Source organism: Rhinopithecus bieti, unplaced genomic scaffold (assembly GCF_001698545.2).
Source record: "Rhinopithecus bieti isolate Rb0 unplaced genomic scaffold, ASM169854v2 scaffold_66462, whole genome shotgun sequence".
NCBI classification, from domain to species: Eukaryota; Metazoa; Chordata; class Mammalia; order Primates; family Cercopithecidae; genus Rhinopithecus; species Rhinopithecus bieti.
Genome location: NW_016824923.1, coordinates 8,403 through 14,782, shown reverse-complemented (window position 1 = coordinate 14,782; position 6,380 = coordinate 8,403). Strand labels below are relative to the sequence as shown.

General features: G+C 35.0%; 2 long non-coding RNA genes across 2 annotated transcripts; one reads left to right on the top strand and one right to left on the bottom strand.

Moving 5' to 3' along the window:
* Positions 1-807: 807 nt before the first annotated feature.
* On the bottom strand, positions 808-4,536 carry LOC108522473 (uncharacterized). Its single transcript, XR_001883483.1, has 3 exons — positions 3,987-4,536; positions 2,492-2,549; positions 808-899 (listed from the first exon to the last, which is right to left on the bottom strand). It is a non-coding gene; the product is annotated as an uncharacterized LOC108522473 (long non-coding RNA).
* Positions 4,537-4,707: 171 nt separating this feature from the next.
* On the top strand, positions 4,708-5,866 carry LOC108522471 (uncharacterized). Its single transcript, XR_001883482.1, has 2 exons — positions 4,708-4,874; positions 5,209-5,866. It is a non-coding gene; the product is annotated as an uncharacterized LOC108522471 (long non-coding RNA).
* Positions 5,867-6,380: the final 514 nt, after the last annotated feature.

Here is a 6,380-nt window from a genome sequence, read left to right as displayed (position 1 = left end):
AAAAAAAAAAAAAAAAAAAAAAAAAATCCATACTCAAGCATCTCCTAGTGAACTGAAAACATCAAAGACAATCTAAAAAGCAGCCATAGAGAATGGCAGGTTATATACAAAGTTATCAGCAATTATACTAAAGCGAAATTATAGACAGCAATAATGGGAGCAGACACTAAGAGAAAATAACTGTCAACCAGTCACACTATCATTCAAGAACTATGGTAAAATAAAGATATTTTCAAGAGAACAGAAACTAAAAGTTTTAACTGTCAACAGACACCTGTGATAGGAAATTCCAAAATATTTCTTCAGGAAGAATAAGAATTCCAGAAAAGACAACTGAGTAAAAAAGTAGTATAAAATTACTAAAACATATGATTTATGATGTTAAAAAATTTTAAATACTGGGTACCATAACTTCTACAATAAGAAAGAAGAAGTGATAGGCAAGAAAATTATTCTAAGGTCCTGGCATTATTTGGGAAAAAAGATAGGAATACTGATGAGCTTTAGATTTTAGGTATGCATGTTAAAAATGTCAAAGACAAAATCCAGCTGTATAGGCCATTTACAAGAGACACATCTAAAACATAAGTTAAAGTAAAAGGATGAAAAGAAGATCTTCATTCAAATGCTAACCAAAGGAAAAGAAGTATATTAAAAATATGTGACATCACCTGAAATTCTTCAGGTTTTGGGGCCATAAAAACTCATATTAAGATAGTTAAATTATGTGGATCGCCATATGAAAAGTAAAAGGAACAATTCAATACTTTGGTCTTAGCATTAAAAAAGACAATTCATTTCACTTACCTTCTGTGTTTTTTTCATGTCTTTGCTTGGTGTTGATTCACTATTTTCCAGAATTTCTAATGAACTGCTCTCTGCATCATCAAGCACGGATCCTACAATTGGATCATTCAGAAATACTAGTTTTAACTAATAGGGAAAAGAAAAGACCTGATACTCTCAGTGAAACTCTATGAACCCTGAGTTGTGGGGTAAGACGAAAAGAGCTCACCCCTGGAGTAGTGGACAATATCTACACTGCATATTTCCTGAAAAGCTGAGGTAAAGTGAAAAGCCCAGAATGACCTCACCAAAGTTGTAAATGTTTAGATGACCAGTATCCAAATACAGCTACAAAAGTAATAGTAAATGTTAGAGACTTCTGTAAAATACGAATTACTTTAAAAATTAACCTAGTTATAATTACATTCTTTGTACTCAAATGGATATGCTATTTTTTGTTTCAAATTAATCCACATGTTCTATATCTGAATAATTATCTTTAAAGTATACTTGTGAAGCACATGCATTGTTTTAATTTTATATTATCAACTACTTAAAGCTTATATTTAATTTCTTTGTAGTGCTTTAGGCTATATGTTAAGAATACTTACAGGTGATACATTTTTTAACACTTGCTTAAAATATTGTAAAACTCTTGTGGCAGAAGTTAAAAGGAATAGGATTAAGGAAACTATTCATTCTTCAGCTTAAGTTTAGATCAGATATCCAGTATTACAGATAGTTATTTTTTTATGAGAACACAGTAAAATGCATACTGCAGTGTGATGGTGTGGAAACAATATGGGAGTCGTACTACAGAAACACAGATGATTTGGGTCTAGATTATATAGATCGCAAGGGCAATCACAGTTGCTTCTATTCCACAGCACTTGTTCTCTGACACTAATAGGCAGGCTTGGGAAAGGACTTCTCTTCAGTGTTTATGGTAAGAGACTCAGGTCTGGGCCCTCAGTGGTAAATAACTGGGTGGCCATTGTGGCTTTAGGCCAGCCCAGTAGTCCCAACTTGGTTGGGCAATGGAGTCTGGCAGTGTGCACTAGAGATATAAATTGGAATTTGGGGCAAAATCTTGATTTAATAATACTTATCTAATAAAGAGAGAAAAGGTAGTAAAAAGGCTGCTTAAATTCCTTAACACCGGCTGGGTACGGTGGCTTATGCCTGTAATCCCAGCACTTTGGGAGGCCGAGGCGGGAGGATCACCTGAGGTCAGGAGTTTGAGATTCGCCTAGCCAATATGGCGAAACCCCATCTCTACTAAAAATACAACAATTAGCCAGGCGTAGTAGCACGTGACTGTAATCCCAGCTACTTGGGAGGCTGAGACAGGAGAAACACTTGAACCTGGGAGGTGAAGACTGCAATGAGCCGAGATCGCGCCATTGCACTCTATCCTGGACAACAAGAGCGAAACTCTGTCTCAAAAAAAAAAAAAAAAAAAAATCCTTAACAATGACACATAAGTAGCCATGAATAATGCAAGTATTTGTATGTGAAGAAGCTGTGGTGGTTATATATAAGAACAGATAAGTCTGTATCACATATTTCATAGCTTGTTATGAGGATCATATGACAGTAAAAATTATAACATATATGTAAACTTATATGTAAGCTTATAATTACCCAATTATGGCATATACACACATATATATGTGTGTATGTATGTTATCAAACATGCTCATACCTTTTGGGTTTTCATTGTATTCACAAATGGCCCGTTCCTCCAGGTTGGCTTTTTCTTTCTATAAACAGTAACAAAGCAATATAACAAAAAACATTTCTGTGCTGTTCTAGAAAACTTAAGTCTGAATCTTTAAGCAGGTTCCAGAGTCTGCTTCTAGCTAATGACATAAACATACATGTGACAATTACTTCACTTTGCTGAGCTCTTGTAAAGCAAGGGGTCTTAGATGCTGACTGATTGCAAATGTCCTCCTGGCTTAAAATTGTGTGATTAAAAAAACTGTATGACTCAAGAATTCTCCTCAAAGAAGATTCACGAACGCTAATTGGCATATGACTTGTCTCAACATTTTACAGTGTCAAATTGGTATTTAGTGATTGCTATGTTAAATAATCTTAAGGACCACCCTAACCTGAACTCATAAATGTTTCCTATAAACATAATAATTTTCTTCTTCTGAAAGAAAACCGTAACTGCTAGAATATTCTTTTTCTTAGTGAGAGAAAGGAGTCTCAGATAAAGAAGGAACCAAGGAAAAGAATGACCTTTTTAGCACAATGTCAATTTGTAAATTACACATGTATGCACACAAAACATGTTTCACAACTACACATTCAAATAAAACGACAAAAATGTTTCAGTGGTTGTCTATGTTAGGGAAAAAGGGGAAGGGGAATGGAGCTAAAAGAGAATACATTTACATGAGAAGAGCCTTGCACAGACCAATGATGACAGTGTTTCATCAACTAGAAGGTATGACTAACTCAGTGTTCTGCATGAGAAGTTAAAAAAATGAAAACAAAAATGAATCAGTACAATGTCACTCAGTTTGGGTTGCGGAATTCCATACTTCTGAAGTTAATCCAGAGTAATGTTAGCAAATAAATGACTTCAAACTTACCAACTATCTCCTAGCAAGGTCACTCTCAGTCAAAACTGACAATGGAAGAGATTATGTTTTGGGCATCTCTACTCCACTTTCAGGGTGATTTTTGCTTCCTTACTGATATCTTCTCCTATTGCTTCTATACATACTTTTGTCTAGGCTGCACCTTTGAAGAACTGATCACAATTTCAAATACTGCTATCACCAACTTTCATTCATTCACACACGAAAACATACACAAGTGTGCATACACATACACATCCATTTCTGCCACCAGTGCCAGGGCTCCTAACTTTGCGCTTTCAACATTTCAAGGACTGAGTGTTGAACTTCTTGGTTAATTTCCCAACACTGTACTATCCTGGCCCATACCACTCTACTTCCACTTATGCAGGAGGCGGAATGCTACCACACAGCATTCTAGAAAGTGTGCTAGAGACAAAGTTTGCTTAATTCACAAATAAGACAAAGCCTTCTATGGCACATGAATGAAGATATTCATGGAAGTATTTTTGATCCCAAAGGCAACTGGGATCTGTCCTCTGCAGAAACTAGAGAACCCATATGTTTTCTCCCAGGATGTCAGGATTTAAGCATCTAGCATCATACCTTTTCAATGGTTTCAGCTGAGCTATCATCACTGGTTCTTTCTGCTCCTTCTGTTTTACTGTGGGAACCTGTAGGAACACTTTCATCATCTCCCACAATTTTCTTGCTTTCCAGATTTTCAGCATTAATTTCCTCATCCACATCTTCCAGTTGTAGTTCCTCAGTTTCAGAAAATTCATGATCCTGTGACAAAATTAACCATCAGAGAAGAGTAAGACTTTCTTTTTAAAGAACTAGGGATTTGATATTGCTGTCATAAATAATTTGTGTCATCTAAAAAAACCATACAAATATTAATTCAAATATTGAAGCCAAAGAACACTGCATAATCTATGCTGAATATCAAGTTACTATATTAACAAGGATTTTATGCATGCCACTCTATTTTAATGACTAGGATTTCCAAAATTCTTATTAGCACCCATGGCAAGGTTAAATGGAAAAAAAATTAAATAGTCTTTCTTGGTTGTCTCAGAGTGCTTTTAACCTTAAGAAAAGTTTAAAAAGCTTTCTGTCTACTGTAGCATTATAACATAATCATATCTATATATTATGTTCATTTTCCAAAATACNTTTTTTTTTTTTTTTTTTTTTTTGCATTTGTAGTAGAGATGGGGTTTCACTGTGTTAGCCAGGACGGTCTCGATATCCTGGCCTCGTGGTCCACCCGCCTCGGCCTTCCAAACTGCTGGGATTATAGGCGTGAGCCACTGCACCCGGCCACGCAGCACTAACTTTTTGCCAGAAGTTCTCATGTACAGGAATGGGGAGGTACATCGTTCTCCTTCAGAATATTACAATAGAAATTCACTGTAGCTGCCATACACTGAGAATCACAGACATGTCCTGAAAATTACCCCTCCTGGATACATTTAAAAGTTACAGTAGGTGATATTGTAATTTTAATATATTTTTTCTCTTACAAACTTAACAAAGTGAAACATTAAATTTGTTCTTTGAAGAAAAAGATAATATATCACCAAAGTGCTGATGGTGTTGAATGTTAGACCCTGAGAGGTCTTGTGGTTTTACGGTGGAATCCTGATTGCCTTTTGGTGAAAGGAAAAATACAGATGCTAAGAATGTACCTTAGTAAATGTGGTACCCCATAAAGAGATGATGAAATCATGTTCATACTTGTTGAAAATGATATCCCCTAAATACTGTCAAGTGAATGTTTCACTTATGGAAATGAATATTTGTGTGTGTGTTTTTTCCCTAGATTTTTCTATTCAAAAGGGTCCCCTCAATAAATCAAAAGATGGTCAAGGATAACGATGAGCCGCTCTCAGAGATAAAATCCATAGGAGAGCAGATCATTTTAAAAAGCGATAATAAAGATGCTGACCAGAACCACATGAGTCAGAATCATCAGAATATTCCACCAGCAAGTACAGAGAGAAGATCAAAATTCTGTACAATACTATAAATATATATTTATGTTTTCACAGTCACCAAGTGTACTGTAATTTATACTTCAGAAACGTTATAACTTATGAAGGAAAGTTTCTGATAGTATTTTAAAGATATAAGTCAATATGTTTTATTCGGCTTCTATTAGTGTGACCAGTTTTGATATTTATTTATGCTAATATTTTTAACAAGTTGTTTCAAAATATGTGTATCTCAAATTCTCCCTCAAGTGTTGTGGCCTTAACTGTTCAGTGTTGCAATAAAAAATATATTTTTATACATTGAAAATTGAAATAAGATATTTCATAGTTTTTACTAAACAATTTTACTTCTTTATAATTTTATAAGGCAATATTTGCAATCTCATGACACTGTAACAGTTTTTGATGTATTTTCAGTTTTTACAAAACTGAGGTAAAATTGTTTATAATGAACATATTTTAATAAACTATATCTGGCCAGTTCCACTGTTAAAATTGATGAGTATTAATAAAATTAGGAGGTGCTTGGCATTAGCAATTGACAAAATGGGGGCAAAAATAATTCTAAAATACAGAAGTATGCAAAATGCATTTACCCTGAGTAAAGAAAATTTCATTGCGACTGTATAAACAGTACATCTTGTGGACAACTGAGTGCAGAAGTTTCTTTGCTTCCCACTCCTTTCTTTTTCTTTTTTTCTTTTTTTTATTATACTTTAAGTTCTAGGGTACATGTGCATAACGTGCAGGTTTGTTACATATGTATACTTGTGCCATGTTGGTGTGCTGCATCCATCAACTCGTCAGCACCCATCAATTGGTCATTTATATCAGATATAACTCCCAATGCAATCCCTCCCCTTTCCCCCCTCCCCATGATAGGCCCCGATGTGTGATGTTCCCCTTCCCGAGTCCAAGTGATGTCATTGTTCAGTTCCCACCTATGAGTGAGAACATGTGGTGTTTGGTTTTCTGTTCTTGTGATAGTTTGCTAAGAATG